The sequence below is a fragment of the Erythranthe guttata genome, chromosome 8, assembly GCF_056151865.1.
Source record: "Erythranthe guttata isolate IM_541 chromosome 8, IM_541, whole genome shotgun sequence".
Taxonomy (NCBI): Eukaryota; Viridiplantae; Streptophyta; class Magnoliopsida; order Lamiales; family Phrymaceae; genus Erythranthe; species Erythranthe guttata.
The window spans coordinates 15,431,066-15,452,308 of NC_142540.1; the positions used below are offsets into that span (position 1 = coordinate 15,431,066).

The following is a 21,243-nucleotide window of genomic DNA, read 5'->3' on the forward strand; positions in this document are numbered from 1 at the left end:
GCATTTAATGCGTGGAGAGAGAGTGGTGAGACATCATTTAATGAGGAGAGAGTTGATTGCACACGTAATTAATGAGGAGAGAGGTGAGAGGAGGCATTGAGGAGAGAGAAAGGAGAAGTGACGGCGACTTGACAAGAAGGACGGATGTTGCAGGCGCGTGGCCCGCATGCGCGCGTCACACGTAAGCGTGTGGCTGCCACGCGCGCAGCCTGTCCAGGCGCTTTTCAGTTTTTCTTTTTTTTTTTTTTTTTTGCGCGCGTATGGACTTAGGGGCTGCGCATTTGGCGCGTGACCGCCACGCGCGCGTGCTTTTACTGCGCGTTTTTCCGTTTTTTTTTTTTTTTTTGCTGACACGTGTACTTCACGCGCGTTTCTTCATTTTTTTTTTCGGGTTGATGTCCACCCATTGGGGATAATGTTCTATTTTTTGAGTAGGGAAGCCATATCCGACTCTTGAGATGGGATGTGAACCCACTTGGTGTTGAAAGGTAAGGGTGATGTCCAACCTTCGGATGGGATAGCCCCCAACTTTAGGATGAGGCGATCACTAACCATTGGGATAAGATGCCCAACCTTGGGGTGGGATAGCCCGAGTTGAAGCTTCTGCGATCATACGCTGAAGGTCCTCTTCGGTTAACTGAACCGTTCGAGGGGGGCGGAGATAGGCCCCCAAGGAGTCGATAACCCTTGGCGAACGAAATATTTTGGGGGCACTGTAAACCCCCAGGGAGTCGATAACCCTTGGCGAACGAAATATTTTGGGGGCAGAGGTAAGCCCACAGGTAATCGATAACCCTTGGCGAGCGAAATTTTTAGGGGGAACTATAAATCCCAGGGAGTCGATAACCCCTGGTGAACGAAATGTTTTGGGGGCACTGTAAACCCCCAAGGAGTCGATAACCCTTTAGCGAGCGAAATGTTTAGGGGGAACAGTAAATCCCCAGGGAGTCGATAACCCTTGGCGAACGAAATATTTTGGGGGCAAAGGTAAGCCCCGAGAGAGTCTATAACCCTTGCTAGCGTTGAAGGGCCTCCTCGGTTGTCTGAACCGATAGAGGGGCGGGGAGAAGTGAATCCTGTTGAGGATCTAGTGGGACATCCGAGGAAGGTCTCGTGGTGGATCCCGAGCACGAGGAGGAGGAAGTGGCAAGACAGAGTCTCCACAAGGTGGGAGGTCGTTAGCAGTGTCACACTCCCCCTGGGCAAATGTCTCAAGGTCATCATGCGCGCTACGTGATTATGTTTTCCTTCTCACAGACGGCGCCAAAATGATGATGTTAGAGATAGATCACCTTAGAGAGTTGAAGTAGGATGAACTGGAAGAGCAGAGTGGATCACTGGCTCACGAGCTTGATAACCTTGAGAGACCTGCGATCATAGAACATGTGAACTAGGCCGGGGTTGATCCGTCGGAAACCCCTCCGACGCTCAAGTCAGATGTGCTGATAGTATAAATGGTCCAGAAAATACATGTTGTAGTATTACTTAGATAATAGGACGTACCTTAAGGAATGAGTTCAAACCTTTATTTATAGCTTAGTCGAGATTATTGGGCTCAAACCTTATTTGAAAGTGATTGGGCCTCGATGATAGTGGTCTTCAATATTGAGCCCGTGGCCCAATAAATCAATAAATTGTAAGCCCATTGGGTTGGTGAAATTAGGCATATCAATATATATATATATATATATATATATATATATATATATATATATATATATATATATATATATATATATATATATATATATATATATATATATATATTAACTAGATTTAATCATATATTTACTAACTTCTAGTAATTATAATCATGTAAATTAGTTCACGTTATTACGAAAATATATTATAAATATGTCAATTAAAATAAGTCACACAATTGTTGGACTAATAATTCTACATTTTTTTAATACACAAGAATAAATAACCTATAAATCAAATATAGCAACATAAATGCACACAAATTATCCATGCAAATCACATAACTAATTTCACGTAAGAATTTTCGAGTTCAGGAAGTTTAAATTCGGATTTTTGAGTTTTGAAAATGTGGGGTGTTACAAGATTCCTCCCGAAAAGGATTTTCTTTGGGATGTGATTTCGTTCAATTTGGATCACTAGATCTGTTCATGTGGGCTTTCTACCGAGAGCGCGCGTTTTGATGGCGAATGTCTATTTTGAGGCAAATCTCCCTCTCCGATGGACGCAAATTGACGAATAAATAAAATAGGGTAGTTTTCGAAGGAGTAAACAAATTAAAGTAGGTCGTCAGCCATGGTGGTGACTTTAAATGGTGTCGCTATCCATCAAACCGCCTCTATGTATTTTTTATATTTTTACAATCCGAACTTTGGTGTTGCCAACACCAATGGAGACTTCACCGTTTTTTTCTTCATGTATTGTATTTTTCCAAAAAAAAAAAAGATAAAAAATAAAAAAATATACAAAACAATAAAATACATATCATATTGTTTTTTTTTATTTTCTTGGTTACCATTAAATTAACCATTGCATATTTGTAAGTATGAAAAATTCCTATGTTTCAAACTAAAGCAATAAAAAAGTGTACGACATTAAAAATACTTTAACAATAATAAAAAGAATTTTGCCAAATAAAATTAGTCATACAAAATAAATATCACCAAAATAAAAAACTAAAAGAGTTCTACAAAATAAAATAGTCATACAAAATAAATATTGCCAAGAAAATAACAAATTGAGTTCTACAACATAAAAGAGTCTAAGAAGTCACTGCGTATGTCCATTAGTGAATCTTTTATTTTGTAGAACTTCTTTTGTTATTGTCTTTGGCTATATTTTTTTTGCATGACTCTTTTATTTTATGGAACTTCTTTTGTTATTATTTTGGTGATATTTAATTTGTATAACTAATTTTATTTGGTAAAACCCATTTTATTATTTTTAACTTATTTTAAATATTGTACACTTTTTTATTGCGTTAATTTGAAATATAGAAATTTTTCATACTAAAAAATATGCAATGGTTAATTTAATGGTAACAATAAAAAAAAAAAGCAACATGATATATATTCTGTTGTTCTTTATATTTTTTTATCTTTTATCTTTTTTTGAGAAAAAATACAAAACATGAAACAATGCTGGAAAAAAAATTAAAAAATAAATAAAAAGGTGAAGTCGCCATTGGTGGTGGCGACACCGAAATTTGGATTTGAAAAATATTAAAAATACATGGAAACGGTTTGATGGATGGCGACACTATTTAAAGTTGCCACACCGAGGCTGGCGACAACATTTAAAGTCGCCACCATGGTTGGCGGTCTACTCTAATTTGTATACTCATTCGAAAATCATCCTAGTTTACTTGCCCTGCTTAAAAACAACACTAAAAAAAGCTGCCCCTTGGATTCTCCCTATCGATGGGCGTTGTGATTGCACGGATCCTTGGATCTATTTTTGTGAGAGTTTTATTGTGCATGCGCGGTATTGTCGTCGATGGAACTTCTTGGAGGCATAGGGTATGTTTGTTTCTATTTGTAAAATCACTTGAAAATTATGTTTGTTTGAGAATTTTCACTTGAAAATTCCTATTTTTCTTAACAATTTTTCCAATAGAAATATACTATTCATACTTTTCCCACTTTTCAAACCTATAATAATACCTACTAACCTATTTATCTCTCCTCAATTTTTTCTCACATCTCATTAATATTTACTTTTCAATCTCCACTTTACACACTCTCTCTCACCCTCGTGTATATTTTTTCTTTATTTTCTTTATTTCGTTTTTTTATTTTCTCCCATTACACTTATCTTTAATTAATATATATTAATATCCACCACAAATATTCAACAATCCCACTCTCCTTCTCTTTTTCCCGTATGTTTCCCTTCTCCTTTTTACTTTTCACAAATTCTCTCTCATCTACTCTCTCTCTCAACTATGATTAATATGACCCATCTCTTCTCCCTCACCCTCCACTCTCTCTCTGTACAAACCCTCCACTTTCTCTCTGTACTATAATTGGTAATCTTCTTCCTCACAAAGAGCCGCTGTAGAAGGAAAAAAAGAAATAAAATTCAACGCGCTATTTCACGGCTGCACTAAACTTGAACACGACGGCTAGCTTTAAGGACGAATCTTCCGGCAAAAACAACGTCCCCTCTCCGACGTCGAAGAAATTCAAGGTAGGTTTGATGTATTTGTATAATTTTTTAAATGTACTCATATTTATTCAAAATCTTTAGTACCTACCAATTTTTTTATACTAAATCTGAAGGTCTATAAATTTTGTAAAATATGATTGAATGTTCAGAGTAACGTTGGGTTGAAAAGCAGTTATTTGTACAATGTTTCTTGTTGGTTTTTGTTCTTTCTATGCGGATTGAAATATATATATATATATATATATATATATATATATATATATATATATATATATATATATATATATATATATATATATATATATATATATATATATATATATATATATATATATATATATATATATATATATATATATATATATATATATATATATATATATATATATATATTTTGGTGTTTTGTGATGCGTTTGAACAAAATTAATTTTAGATGAGTGGAAAGGGAAAGTTGGGTGATGGAGGTAGCATGTTCGACGATAACATCGACAAACCATGTCGAACTCGGAAAGATGATGCTTGTTGGGATCTACGTACAATAGGAACCTTTTTGGAACTAATGCATAGTCAATTTGAAAAGAGGCAGTTCTTATCTTCTACGTTTAGTGATCTGATCTATAAAGGAATTGCTGCAGAAATGTTTGTAAAACATAGAAAGGAGTACACAGTTACTCAACTTAAGGGTAAAGCATGTAGCTAAGAGTGCTTTGGCGGAAGTTTCATGATTTGATCACAAAAAAAACTAGATTTGGGTGGGATCCTCTCACGTGTACCGTCACAACTCCTGAATATTATTGGTCATCGTGGATTGCGGTAAAACCTTTTAAAACGTGGCTTATCATTTAAATAACATTTATTCACCACAAATTTGTCCATAATCATTTACCTCCACACATTGTAGGAAAATCCCAATGAAGCTAGTTTGCGGAAGAAATGACTGCCCTATTACGATCTATGCACCGAAATGTATTCTAATTCGGTTGCAACTGGTTCAATTTCAAGATCGTCGACGATGGCCCCGTTGGACTCTGATGACGAGGATGCTTTGAACACCACAAGTTCAGCAGGTTCTAGTCGGGTGCCTCGTACCAACTATGGGAGTCCTTCTTTTAGCAATTTAGGGAGTCCTTCTTTTAGCAATTTAGGGAGCCCTTCCAATCTCAAAAACATAGGATCACCTAAAATTAATGACAAGAAACAATCTAAAAGCAATCGGTCCTTACGAATTGATCAAGCTTCAGATGCTTGGACCTCAGTAAATAGCGCACGTGCTAGTAAAATGATCAAACAATCTAGCAGCTCAATTGAGGAATGCATGGCCGCGTGTACAAATATGGAAGACCTCCCTGTTCCACTTTTGTTTCTTGCTCAAAATGAATTCTTGAACTAAGTCAGGCGCAAAATGTTTTTACTTATGACTAATGAACAAAAGAGAGCTTGGGTGGAGTCCTTAGGTCCAAAATGACTTCATTTGGAATTTGTAAAATGTTTTATTTGGTAACTTGTTGTATTACGACTTTGTTGTTTGTAGAAACTTATTATTATATTTTCAGTTTTTGTTTATATGAACAATCTGTAACATCATTATGCTGATTCAAATTTATTTTTTACTCGCCCTTTTATTTAAGAGTAATGTTATGTGTGTTTTCTCGTAGGGAACTTTTTTTTTTTTTTTTTTTTTGTCATGGATTCTGAAGATGAAAATATGAGTGTTACAAATACTAGCAACGTAGAAATGTCTGTGGGCGGTAGTTCAAGTATTAATTCAAACGATTCTAGTAACGACTCAAATAACAGTGATTCTAGTGGCAACAACGAGGTTAACGATGGTATGGATTTTTTTTTTGTGACTGAGGTACTGTGTCGTGATCACTTTTACCCTAAACGCCCGATGTATACTACCGCATTACAAGGCCAAGATTGGGTAGGATAACTTCTAGATGGACACCCAAATCGTATAGTCAATAGTTTGCGAATGCATCAGTACTCTTTCAATGCATTATGTGACTTACTAATTGAAAGTGACTTGTTGCCAAACGGTAAATCAACAAGGGTTGGAGTGAGGGAATCTGTTGCTATATTTCTTACTACCATTGGCTTTTGCACTAGTCAACGGACAATGAGCGAACGATTCCAACATTCTCTTGAAACTATATCTCTCCATGTCAAACGAAGTTGCAAAGGCTCTTTGTATATTGGCACCAGAAATGATAAAACCACCGCCATTTGATGTTGTTCACTCAAAAATTCTTAACGATTCAAAGTTTTATCCCTTCTTCAAGGTACTTATGCTCTTAAGAATACATATTTGCCATCGCATTTGTAATGCTACAATTGGGTCACTCAATCCTTGTAGGATTGTGTGGGCGCCATTGATGGCACTCTTGTCTCAGCTTGGGTACCTGCATCAAAACACAATGCATATCGTTCTCGGAAGTCCGAATTATCCTAAAATGTTATGGTCGTATGTGCTTTGGACTTTATGTTCACATATATATTAGCCGGTTGGGACGGTAGTGCTAATGATTCTCGTGTATTAATGGATGCATTGAGAGGTGATGCTAAATTTTCTATGGCCTCCTGAAGGTACCGACAACCACACTTACCTTTACTAACCAATTTAAAAATTATTCTAATAACGTAGCCCAACATCAAGTTTGTTTTATTTGATTAGGTAAGTATTATCTTGTCGACTCGGGATACTCCAATTTTTTGGGATTCTTATCACCTTATCGTCAACGTCGTTACCACATAAATGCTTGGCGTAGTATGGCTCAAGAGGCACACAGACCTCAAGAACTTTTTAATAAAAGACATGCAATGATACGAAATGCAATTGAACGTGCATTTGGCGTTTTGAAAGGACGTTTCCCTATACTTACGGGTCCAATGCCGCGTTATTCACTAACACGACAAGTTCAAATCGTAATTGCTTGTTGTGTGCTCCACAATTGGCTCCGTAAAAATTCTTTAGATTACATTTTTTTTTGTGCATGTCGAACAAGGTGAATTTGACCCAGATTTGGATGCCGACGATGAGGCTCAAAACATCCCCCATGTGACCCAACAAGAACAAACTCAATTCCGTGATGACATAGCTAATGCTATGTGGGCACTTCGATAAAATATTCGGCATATTATATTATTTGTGGACCTTACGATGAGTGAATTGTTTCGAACTGTACTGGTAGACGTTATATTGTGTGAATTGTTTAGAACCTTATTTGTACTCCTTATTTGTAGACCTCATTTATAGACGTTATGTTGGGTGAATTTGTAATATTGTTTATTCCTATATGCAGATTTTTTATACAAATTTCTTATGTCTGCAGATTTTTGTTATGCAGATTTTTTTTATGCAGAATATTACTGGAACAATATTTATTTTGCAGATTTTTTATGCAGAACGTTACTGGAACAGTAATTCTTATACAGATTTTTTTATGCAGAATGTGACTGGAACAATTTTTCTTATGCATATTTTTATCCCGGTCTCATATATGCAGATTTATTTTATCTTGAACTCATATGTGCAGATTTTTTTTATCGTGAACTCATATATCCTATATTTTCGCGTTATTTAAGCTACATAATTGTATTTTGTAGAAATGGATGCGGGAAGTGGTGGTAGCGGTCATTTGAAAGATTTGTATGCAGTTGACTGTGCAAGTATGGGAATTAGCGAGGATGATAGCTTCATGGGCTACTTATTAATTGAGACAGCCGGTTCATCCAACAACTGCGGAAGAGATGTCGAATGGGCTTTGATGAATGTTCGTGACAAACTTATAGCTAGGTACAAGAAGAATTTTCCAATTGAAGTGATGAGGTTGAAATTTCGAGCACTCCGTAGAAGATATGATATGTTCAACGCAGTATTAACAACACACGAAGTCATCTTTGATCCTCAAATAAACTATGTCTATGTTCCGGTTGTCGAAAGAAGTGCACTTGAGGCTGTAAGTCTACTTCCCTCAAACTAATTATATTTTTTTTCCTTGAGACTTTACAGTTAGTAAGATATATGTATGTATTTATGGAATTTACTAAAATGTGATGGTATGAATTTCTGAACCAAAGCGATTAGTTAGTAAGATGGTAGTTAGGAAGATAAATATCTGGATTTTTTGTACAAATATTAGAGTCATTAATAAAATGATTCGGTAACATACATGCATGTATATCATTAATTCATTTTATTGTATAGTCTCATTTGTACATGTATGTACTAATTAAGGATTCAGTACTAATTATTATAAAATATAATTCTAATATTTGTATCATTTTATTCCGTTATGATACAATGTAATTTCTGAATCAAAGCAGACTTTATACGTACAAGATACACATTTTACACAATTATTATTATTTATTTAATACACTCTATTTTTAACATCCAGACTTATTCGGGAGTTTCAATTTTTTTTAACGAGGGACCAGAAAATTGGAGGACTTGAAGCTATTATTTGGAAGTAATGACTAGGGGTGAACATATACCCGCTCGACTCTCTCGACCCGCTCAACCCGAGCCGACCCGCCCAAAACCCGCATGTTTTCAAATTTATTATTTGTACAGCAGTTTGAAAAGTGAGAAACCCGCACAGTACGGGTCGGTTGGCGGGTTAGGTTACTGAAACCCGCTTCAAACCCGACCCGCACACATACCCACAATTTAAGTATAAATATGATAACTCAGCTTTTTCTTTTCCATCTCCACTATGCACCGTCAACCCTATTCCCAAAACCCAACTTTACTATTCTGATTCTTCTCATTTTATACAATCCACAATCGCTACTAGATTCACCACCATTGGCAACGCAGCTGGATTCTTCCACCGGCAGCAGATCTAAATTTTCATTTGAGGAATAAAAAGATTTTCATTTTCATGGCAGGTGTTAATTTGTTATAAACTCAAACACTTTAGATTGTGGAATCATTTCGGTCTTATTTCCACCGTATTAAGTATTAACACCATAACTTTAAGAGCCTTATTTTTAGTCTTTTTTTTTTCTATTTATTCACGAGTTCAGATGGACTCTCTTTTATATATTTGTGTTGCTTGTCTGTTTTGAAAATTTTAGTTGTATAAGAATTAGCTTATTTCTACTCAACTGATGTTGGATGTACATTATTTAGAATTAAAAAAATTTGTAATCCATTTTCTCTTCACCCGCCCGCAACCCGCTTGCCAACTGCCCTACCCGACGAACCTGAACTGTGCGGTTTTCAAGAATAACTAGACGGGTGCGGTTTGTGGTTTTAGTAACCCGCCTGTTTCGGGTCGAGTTATTTTTTTTCCCAAACCCGCCCGTTTTCACCCCTAGTAATGACGATTTCAATGTTCCCCCAGTGAAGAAACTCTTTGCAGGAACCAAAGCAGGACATGGATCAAACGCAACTAAAACAGGACAAGGCTCCAAGACACGCAAAATGAGAAGTGGCTTTAATGCAAATGATTCGGTTGAGATCTCAGACTCTTCCACAGATAAATATGGATGAAACAGAAAGAAGATTCACAGAGGCACACGAACTGAAGAAATGAAAGTGCAACATACTCCTGCTCACGAACTTCTTTCAGATAGGGAGTCTCGTTTTCACCGGACCTGTTTTCACCCCTGAATGAACATTTACGATGCCTACATTGAGCGAGCAATCCACGAGAGCGTCAACTCCCAAGTTGCCATTTCGGGAACCGTGATTATGTTAATGAACGACTTGGTTTACTCCACGACTTACTAATATTATATATTATTCCGTACTGTATTATATATCTAATGTACTTATTATATATCACTTTCTACTTGATCCGACACATAGTGGCAGATTATCAAGTAATTTTGCGGCTTGTATTATAATTCGACTTTTAGACTCCTAGTTAATGTTGTGCATTTGTGTTTTTTTTTATAACTAGAAACTTGCTTGATTCATCTGTCATTTGTACAATTAGAATTTTTGATGATGATGATGATGATGATGATGATGATGATGATGATGATAATAATAATAATAATAATAATAATAATAATAATAATCATCATCATCATCATCATCATCCTCAATCATTATATTCTACTTTTGCACGTACTTTCGTAGAAAAAATTCAGCACAACCAAACATATTCTCATTTCTACACCTACTTAAAACTAAAAATATCACTTCATCCAAACATATTTTCATTTTCTACACAAAAACCAATGCATCTACTTTTTCCATCAGAAATTTTGATAACTAGAAATTCCCATTGGAAACATAACCAAACATCCCCATAACTTCTTAATCGTCGATGGGAATTCGACGGTTCACCGACGTTGGACTCCTCTCTTCAAGGGCTTTCTTTTGGATATTGGTACATGTTTGAGCGAGGGATCTATTTCTCTATTTCGTGACAAGGCTGTGGGCGGAGTCACACGTTTCTAGGACATCGCAATGGCCAAGAAACATGGTCGGGGCAAGGGTGTGGGTGACAAGGGTATGGCGGCGGTCGAGGGTTTGACCAAACCCTTGTCTACGGATGGGAGCAAGGATCTTGGGATGGCATGTCAACCATGGTCACCATGGAGGGTGTGACTCCGGCCATCCCCCATGTTGAATCTTCTAAGGCGGCCGAAAAAAGTGGTAAGACAACCACTGGCAGCAACAAGGTACCAATGGAGTGGGCCCGTTTTTTCAAATGGGCAAGACCACCGACTAGTGAATTCGCGTTGTACCTAGTGGAGGGTTTGGATGATTCCGACATCTTGCGGCTTGAAGAAGACTGGCGTTGAAAATTTGGAAAAGAAAGGTGTATTCTTATCCGTCGGTTACTTTCCGGGGCCATTCAATGTAGTCAAGGATATCAAGTCACGAAAGGAGGTCCCCTCGAAATACAAAATCCACCCAACTGGATGGATTTTGTTTAAATTCAAAACGGACTAAGAATGGATGACGATCATGAAGATGGGTAAATACAACTTTGGTACGTCAACCTTGTATGTTCGCATCATGCCTGAATACTTCAATTTCGATATCCGGGAAATGGCATACATTCCGGTTTGGGTCACGATTCGCAATATCAAGGCGGAGCTGTACAATCAAAAGTCACTTAGTATGATAGCCCAGAAGATTAGCCGTCCGATCCAAATGGACAAAATCACCCAACAATTGGGTTGTCTCGGGTATGCAAGAATCTAGGTGGAGGTTGATGCAACGAAACCTCTACGACAATCACTTACTCTAATCAACTCAAAGAACCGAACATATGGGGTTCAGATTGATAAAATCTACGTACCGGTTTATTGCACTAAATGCCAAACGATGTCCTATACAACATAGAAGTGTAGGGCGGATGAAGTGAATAAACGCAGCCGGGGAAGGAAAAGGGAGGCAACCCTAACCATTCTTCCAGAAGATGCTACAGCCACGATGACTCCCCCTGAGCCACTGAATGAACCATTGGGTGCAATCAGTCCTTGGACGTGTACTCGCAGGGTTTTTGAGGATTCTAGTGGGGAAGATGTAATGGGTAATGAAGATGGATGAGAGGAAGCGGCGGATGAAGATGCATCTACCGATTGTTACGAGACGACCAGAGAAGAAGGGGATGATATGGAGAAGCCCACAATATTTTTATTTTTTGTAATTTTAGATAGAAATTACATAGATAGAATAAAACAATTTTTGTTCTCGGAATTGTCTGCACGACTGTGTAGACAATTCCGAGAACAAAAACTGCTCTATTCTATCTATGTAATTTCTATCTAAAAATCCGCTAGAAAAATTACAAAAAATAAAAATATCGTGGGCACACGATGTTCCATCAATATCTCGTGATGGAAATTAAAACCAACAAGTAACCACTCACGAGGCAGTGGGATCCATTCATATAAAACATAAATAAAACAAATATAACCATAATAGCGGATTTTCTATTCTGCAAAACAAAGTCAGAAACAAAACTCTACATGCAACATATCAATTTTCCGTTTCATGCAACTTTGGACAACATGGCGAACCTCAAACAAATTAATCAAAGATGTTCTGATACCAATTGTTGGGATGTGAAGCCCAGGAGACAATGAAAATTCGGAAGAGGTTCTAGATTAGCCAGTTTTAATTTTATTAACATGCTTTGATTAGATTCATTTAAAGCGGAATAAATCTAATCTAGCAACTTACAGTTTTCGCGAGCAGATTCGTTTCTATCTTCGTCGCACGAATGAGGATCCACACCAAGCCTTTAATTCTCGAAAAACTGCTGTCCAAAAACTTTCAGCCATCTTCCTTCACCGATATCTCCGAGACGGTTAATCTGATGAAGAAATTCTTTAAAAAAATTATACTACTATGGGTAGGAAGCTACTGTATAAATTTCAAGCCTATCTGATAAACAGTTGAATTATGGTGAATTTCTTCGCAGAACTGCTCAGAACTTTCGGGAATAATAGTTTGCTCGAAAAACCTATAATCTTCTATTGTATATCCCGGATTAATAATTCTTCTACAAGGGTGGACTTGTACTTGAAGAAATCTAAATCTATAATCGAGAAGCTTAGAGAGAAAAGAAGAAGAGAAAAATATTTTCTCTCCCAACAGAAATAGGCGTGTAAAAAATTGTTCTCTCTCATCAACTCAATCTCTATTATATATATCACAAGGAATTAGAGTCACACATAGAGATGATTACATGGAAACAAATCCCACTCTTCTATAACTCTGTATAGTCGAAAATTGCAGTCCAATGGGGACATAATTTTCGGCTATATTGTGACGCCCACTACCGAAATACACTGTAACTTTTTTTTTTTTTACAATAAAATAAATACTATGACTATTAATCAGTACAACAACTTCAACTTAACTACTCAACATTAAAATCAAATACAAGTGGCAACCAAAGCTCACAACTAATCTCGTATACATAGTTCTTGAATTACAATCATTCTTGAACACAACACTAGATTAAATTCTCTAAAATCTCTGAATAACTTCTACTCCTAAGAGTCTTCAAGATAATCGTCCACTAATGCACCTGTTACTGAGAATAAGAAGGAAAATACAGGAGTAAGTCCAAGTGGACTTAGTGAGGAGTACAAGGGAAAAACAGTGGAATCAAATAATAAGGACAATAACAAAACAATGGACAAGTCGGACATGATATTGGAATTGGACCATCTAGAGAAGGATCATTTTGTAAGGTACGAAGCCAAAGTATGAGAGCACAACAATCTGATCAGAGTAAACAATACAATCAATGTGTACAGGTAGAGAACAATTTCAACGGGAAATTCCCGGGTATCAATTATGAACTTCGTGGAGATTCCCACGGTTACAATTCTAGATATCACATAAGAATTCCATGGAGATTCCCATGGTAATAATTTTGAATATCAAATAGGAAGACCATGGAGATTCCCATGGTAACAATTTGTTCTGTACCTGCCTTATGACTACCTTAGCCGTTACTACCTTATACACCGATCAGGGAATGACCCTGCTAATCAATCAATAGGCATGCCCGGGCGCATGCCGATTCAGCCATCAGCACAGTTAACCCCTATGCCAATGATCTGAATCCAATATGGGTACTATCGAAGAGACCATCCACCGTCGGCCCAGTACCGCCCATCAGTCTTTTTCGAACAGCCCCGGGCCCACTGTTCAATTATCCTTAGGGCGTCACCAAAGGATTACAATCATATAGATATCGGATATGCTTCCGACTATCTCAATTTACAGTTTGAATCCCAATAATAAATTCCACTTGGAAAGAATCATAATTCCATAATTTGGGATTTCAATAAGTGATTAATCAGGATATTCCCAATGGGATTCCAATAACAAGTGACAATAATTTGTGGTCACGAAATCACATGTCAAGAAAGGTAAGATAAACGGTTTAAATAGAAGAGTGACCACAATTCAGGATCGTATAACAACGATTCAAGTGAATATAGAACAATTACGATTTCAATAACAATTGATGAAGATGGATCTCAACAACAATAGTCTAAAGTTAGAATTGAATCCGTAGAATTGTATAGCTCGAAAGACAAATGGTTCGAGAAGATCAATGAGAAGTCAAGATATGAACGATCCATCAATTCACAGTAGGTACGAAATGAATGATTTAGTGGATAAATACAATAATCCTAAATGATCCAAGAGTCGGGAAAAGAACGATTTATGTTCATTGAACCAGATTTATGTTCATTGAACCACTGTAGAAACAAATCAAATAATTTACTGAAACATAATAGAGGAAGTGGTTCCAACTAGTATATAAGTCAATATGTGAAACGATTCACAATCGATAGAGAATCAGACTGAAAACTCCAAATTATTCAACAATTGATACAAGAGCTCGATTGAGTAGTCAAAGAAAGGATGAGAAATTATTAGAATAATTCCCGTGTCAAGATGAGAACTTATTAGAATAGTTCGAGGAAAATGGATTCCGAATCAATCAGAGATTTCAATAGCTCAGGGATCAACAATTCTAGAAATCAAATTAGTTTACTTCACAAGATATGCCACAATAAAGATATATCAGATTTAAGTAACGAATAATAACAATAACAAACCGAACGATACAAATGCTCGGCATATATCCTGGCTTTTCCAGAAAGATCCAGAAAGAATAGGCAAGGGATAGGAATCCTCACCTGAAGTCCAGTGCAAGGTGCTATAAATAAATATCCTTACGCTCAAGCCTTGAGTGAGTGAGAGCTTTTACTACGCTCAACACCTATACAAATATTTATCACTTAATAAGATTTACATACTCAATTTCTTGAAACATTTATTAAGAATTTCTTGTCGCCACGGCTAATTCTAACAATCACTACGATCATCGTACTTATCCGAATAGCCTAAACTATTCATCAAATTAAAGATAACAACTTCATCTACAAGTTCAATTTAGAAACCAACCCCAAATTATCGACCTAACACAGCAGTAACAGCCCCGGAAATTGATTGCATGAAACTGCCAGGTTTTTAAACAAATGTATTAGCTGGCACTGTTTATTCGAAAAATTATAACAATTTGAAAATTTATCCAAATTGTCCAAATAATACACCAAATTGAACCTGAAAATGTAATCTACAAGTTCTCAGAAGATATATAGCCTAAATTATTAGCTCAACATAACATAAACAGCCCCGTAAGATGAATACTCAAAACTGGCCTGTTTTGACAGATTTACAGTCACTTAATTCGGACCTCTAATCAGCTTCAAAACATACTCTAACTCGATACAATTTTACACTAATCAATAGTTTTCAAGGTCCTCTACGAGTTTCGTCAAGGAATGATTCCCAAATTCGCACTCCAAACCCTCCAAATTCTGCTCCGAAAACAGGTGCGGCAGCAGGTTTTCTTTCCCTAAAGTTCCGGTGAGCAGTTGGGATTCTCGCCAAATTCCGGCGACCACCGCCGATGAATACCACCGAGAACAAGCACCCATGGAAGGCTGACTTTTCAAGGTTTCTAACCGTGGGTCCTGGTCGTCGAGATTCACCCTCTAAGGCCTCCGTTGAATTAATTCTTTGAAGAGCCAAAGGCTGGAATTCGATTTCTGGACAGCTAGTCGTCTTCTTCGCCCGATTCCGGCGAAAATCTGATGTAACCACCGCTGGAGGCCACCACCACTGGAAAGCTGACTTCCCAAGCTTTCCAACGATGTGACTTGATCGTCATAACCCCTCGTTCACACAGCCCTAATTTTGTCGATAATTGAATTGGGGATTTGCAATTTCAACCTCAAATTTGTTTCATATACCTCACTTCTTCAAACCCCTTCTTGAATTCGAATTTTCTCCAATTAATTTCTGGAATTTCAGCCAAGAAACGAGAGAGAGTAGGAGAGAGCAGGCGAGCCGCGAGAGAGAGAGAGAGAGCAAGCGAGAGATGAGTGAAGAGACGAGAGTAATATTTTTTGGGACAAGAAATGCCGGTATTTAAAGAATGAGAATTGGCTATGTTACCCATTATTGCATTTTGGCCCTTCATCTCTTTTCTTTATTATTTATCCTTTCTCAAATATATAAAGTACACAAACTTAGTTAAATATATATCAAGGCCCGAAATTGGAATCATAATAAATAAAAATACGGGGTGTTACAATATTAATTCCAATATATAATAGGGGTCATTACAAATAAACCCATCAATGGGTATTTATTCATAAAGAGATCCATATAAAAAACTTATTTACCTAAGTCCACACATGGTCCAGATTTTTGTAAAAGACTAAAATATCCTCTCATAGTTTAATATGCTCTAATTTCATCATTAACTTAATTTGACCTCAATTTGACCCCAAATTATTCAATTTTGACCCAAAATATTTTTTTTTCAAAAACATTTTTTTTTGCCGCCGGATTCCGGGGTTGACCGGCGGTCAACGCCGGTCTCCGGCGTTGACTTTTCAAAAAAAAATTCTTCCGGATTTTTTCGTCGGTTTCCGGCGTTGATTTTTTTTTCCTGTAACATTTTTTTTTTCGTTTAAACAGCAATATTGCTGTGATTGACAGTAATATTAACTATATTACTGTTAAACACAATAAAATTAACTAAACTATAGTTTAACACAGTAATATTTTTATATTAATCTCTAGCACAGTAATATTAACACAACAAAACTCATTATTATTGTGTAATGGAGTAATATTACTATGTTGACCGTTTAACAAATGTAAACATAATAAAAAGCCAAAAGAATTAATACTATTGTGAGTGACAATAATATTACTATAACAACAGTAATATTACCGTCAACCACAATAATATTATTGTGTTTACAGTAATATTACAATAATAGACAGTAATATTATTACGTTACTCCGTGAATAACTCAAACAAAACAAAAAATCCAAAAAAATCATAATATTGATGTTGTTGACAGTAATATTATTATGTTTACGGTTATTTTACTGTCAACGACAGTAATATAATTACGTTGACTTGTCAACAAATCAAACAAAATAAAAAAAAATAACAAAAAATAAAAAAAAGAATATTACGTTAATTTACGGTCACCGGCAGAACAATTACATAAATGTATTGTCAACGGCAGTACAATTACGTTAATTAATTGCCATTGACAGTATAATTATGTTAATTTACTGTCAGTGACAGCACAATTACGGTCAACGTTTAGCGGGGGACGTAAAAAATAAACAAAAAAAATAAACAAAAAAAGAAACTTAAAAAAACACTAACAAAAGTCAACGTCGGAGTCCACCGGTCAATGCCGGAAACCGGCCAAAAAATCCGGAAGAAGGAAAAAAAAAAAAGTCAACGCTGGAGAGCGTCGTTGATCGCCGGTCAACGCCGGAAACCGGCGAAAAAATCCAGAAGAAAAAAAATTCGAAAAGTCAACGCCGGAATCCGGCGGCAAAATTGTTTTTGTTTTAAAAAAAAGTTTTTGAAAAACAAAAGTCAAAATTGGATTTTTGTGGTCAAAATTGGATTTTTTGTGGACAAAATTGATTAAATTAGGGTTACAATTAAGAATTGGGTATAAATGGTTGGAGGTAATATTGGCATATACATGAATGTTTCCTTTATTTATAATAAATATTAAAGGAATGAGCTTATTGGTGAGAGAAATATAGGCCCTAAATCTAGAATAATAAAGATGCTTGGTTGGGGACTTATGCACAAAAACCCCTATATAATATTGGTAGAACTTGATTTTCTCGATTAATTAGAAAATCCATTTGGGCTACCTGAGAAAATATAAATCGGGCAACTAATAATTAATTAAATCCAAACTCTTAAAAAGAATTCATTTAATTAATCATTAAATAATTATTTATTTTCCACTACCAAATAATTATTGAACTCCCATTTATATTCTTAAATATTACATTCGAGCTCTGGTCGATCATTACTTAGATTCTCCCAGCATTAAGATATCTTATAACCACCAAATAATTTATTTACTGCTAAATAAATTAAATGGTTTCTTTTCATGAGTCTTACCCGCTTAACTTATTTGAGTATGCCGGATACGAAATCCACCTGGCCAGGACTTGACATAAACAAATCTTATAAGCTACTCAATGGTTATTATCAAACCCATATTTCAGAAATGTGGATTCCTTTCGATAATTAATTTTCACCTATTAATTCTTAATGTCTCTACCCAACGCACTGGGGGCCATTTGACTCAATATAGGAATCTCTTCTGTTGTGATATCAAAGTAGAGATCATCAATTAAATGTGTACGCTAATTATCTAGGGATTAAGAGAGTAAGTAATATACTGTCAACTAGAAGTAATACAGTTTCATTTATGAACAGTGATGAAACAATTATTTCAGTTTGTCCGGTTCAACACATATCGGGTGTGCTAGCACAATAAATCAAAACAATAACTACAAAAGTTATTCTCTGTTTACTGTGATCAAGACTAATCACTTAAATATTGTGCTAAAATCTTTTACCAATGGTTAGTCCATTTCCATCTAGATTGTGAACGTTTATCTTTATATTCTAAACGAACTTTCAAAATGATCTTTTTGTGCACCGTAGCACACCATTTCGAATACTATTAGACTTATGTTATTAAATTAATTGGCAAACAATCAATTAAATGCATTGAATACTCTAGTGCAGATAAAATGATAATAAACTATTTTATTAATTCGATAATAAAATTATGTAGCTAAAAGCGAGACTTTTAATCTACTATTCTAACAATATATTTATTTAATATTTACAAATTAGATATTTACTAACTAAACGTGTTATACTAAACCATGGTTAGCTTTATTTCTCTCTCTTCACTAATTTCTTACTCAAATTCAGACTCTCTTATTCGTCTTTTCATTTGGAAGAATTTTGCATCTCTTTTCTTCATTAGAACATCAACCTGTGTAATTTGAAACAAGAGACCCATGTCCGAAAAACCCAACAGTATACCAACAATAACCAAACACTAGAGCATCAACCTCTGTAATTTGAAGATCCTTAAACTTATGTTTGGTAAGGTTTTCGAATTCTTTTCACACTTTCCCCGAAATGAAAATTATCTTTCTACAATATTTTCAAAAACTTTTCCAAAAAAATTCAAATGTTTCCCTCTCTAACAAACATGATTTGACCATATCGAAGGGGAAGTTGAGAAGTACACGAATGAGAGAAAAAACCAAAAGTCTAATCTAACCCTGGTTTAATGAATAAGGCATTAATTAAAAATTACAAAACAGTACAATTAATTAAAAAAAAAAACTCAATAGCACACATATCAGCATACAGCTCATCCAGAGATGTTAACCGAGTGTAGCATCGAGGTTGCCTTGGTTTACCAACCCTCATTAGGAGAGTTGGTACCTAGCCCTTACCAATAGGGTAACGGTCTAGGGTTCGAGTCCCCCACCCCTATTTCCCTTTGTAATGGACTTGAATTTACTCAAAAAAAAAAAAAAAAAAAGGTTGCCTTGGTTTGATATAAAATGTCTTACAAGATATTATAATCTTGGAATTTAATTGGACTTTATTTGATTTGACCAAAATATTTATTAACCATTTATTTTAGGAATGAATGAATTCACCAAAATAAAAAAGCAACAAAATTTTGTGCATCTACACCCGATTCGACCACTAGAATCTTGTTGCACAAGATTTCTTAAAACGCTATCAGCTCATCAACCAACTTGTATACGGAGAGTTGGGTATGGGTTCTAATTTGTGAAACCCGTGAATTGTCGGGTTGATCAGTCGACTCGACAAGTTACTGGTCAATTCAACGAGTCAATTCGTGTAACTAAAAAATAATTTGATATTTTTTTAAAATTGTTGACCAGTGGCTAATTTGAGGCATTGTTAATTTTATTTCATTACTCATACTGAAGATTGAAGATATTACTTCTCATACAAATCACCATTTCGAAAAAAAAAAAAAAAAATATTCTTAAGCAAAGACAATAATAAGTTTTTAATTTGAGCTATGAGAAAACTTCTCCAAAACTTAATACTACGTTATAAAAAAAAATAGAAATTAATTCAAGGGAAGATCAACAGGTTAGTTGAATATTATTTATGAGTTTCACATTATTTATTTATTTACTTTTTGAACATAAGAGTTTTCATAATTTATTTACAAATATGCTATATATACAACATAATTTACATTAGATAAAGAAGCTATCAATCTATTTATTAATTTAACAAGTTACAGTAGAACCTCGATAAATTAAGGCCCGATAAATTAATAACTTTGATTAAATAATATTTTTTTCTGGTCTCGACTTCGGGACAATATGCTAAAGTAATAATTCGTTAAATTTATAAGATAATACACATTCAAAAAATTTAAGAAGGCCTATATAATATATAAATTAATAATGCATAAAAATAATGTTTAAATTGCATATTTTATAGATCTATGACGACTTAATAAAATATGATTTAATTGTCGTTTGTTTCTTGTTGATGTTCACATCACCATCAATATCGTCCTTCACTTTTCTTAATATGGTTAGATCTTTTGGTATAGTTTTCTCATAACTCAACAGAAAATTATTCAATACCATTGCGGCTTTTAAGAGCTTCCGTTCGAGAAACGGGCTATGTCATTGAACTAATGGTACAATAAATAATACATAAGTAAAAAAATTAAAAAACTGTATTTGTTGAAAATAATAATAAAAATAATTTCTTAAATTAATAATTATTAATTTATCCATAAGTTAATATTTTACTAAATTGATAGGATTTTGATGGTCACAACTGTAATAATTTATAGAGGTTTAACTGTATTATTCAAGTGGAACACCAAAAATTTATTTATTGATTTAACAAGTTATTACTCAAGTGGAACAACAAAAGAATTCAGTTAAAAGAGATTATAAATTAATCTCCCTTGTGGGCACCAGGTCCGGGTCCGCTATCTTAACGGGCCGTTGAGTTACCATGATTTACATTCCTCCATCAATCCTTGTCGGGCCAAGGGATGGGGGCGAGGGATTTCGCCTTTTGGTGCAAGATTATAAATTAATGGGCAAATACAAGGAGCCCAAAGGTGAGGTCTATTTAAAAAAAAAATCTTTCATGTTTGCACAATTAATGAGCTACAAAAAATCCTACAAGAACGTAGTGATTATCTAAA

The 21,243-nt window shown here is 35.2% G+C and overlaps 1 long non-coding RNA gene across 1 annotated transcript; it reads left to right on the forward strand.

The window, feature by feature from the left end:
- The first annotated feature begins 3,825 nt into the window (after positions 1 to 3,825).
- Positions 3,826 to 8,317, forward strand: LOC148768602 (uncharacterized). Its single transcript, XR_016033173.1, has 2 exons — positions 3,826 to 4,167; positions 7,753 to 8,317. It is a non-coding gene; the product is annotated as an uncharacterized LOC148768602 (long non-coding RNA).
- Positions 8,318 to 21,243: the final 12,926 nt, after the last annotated feature.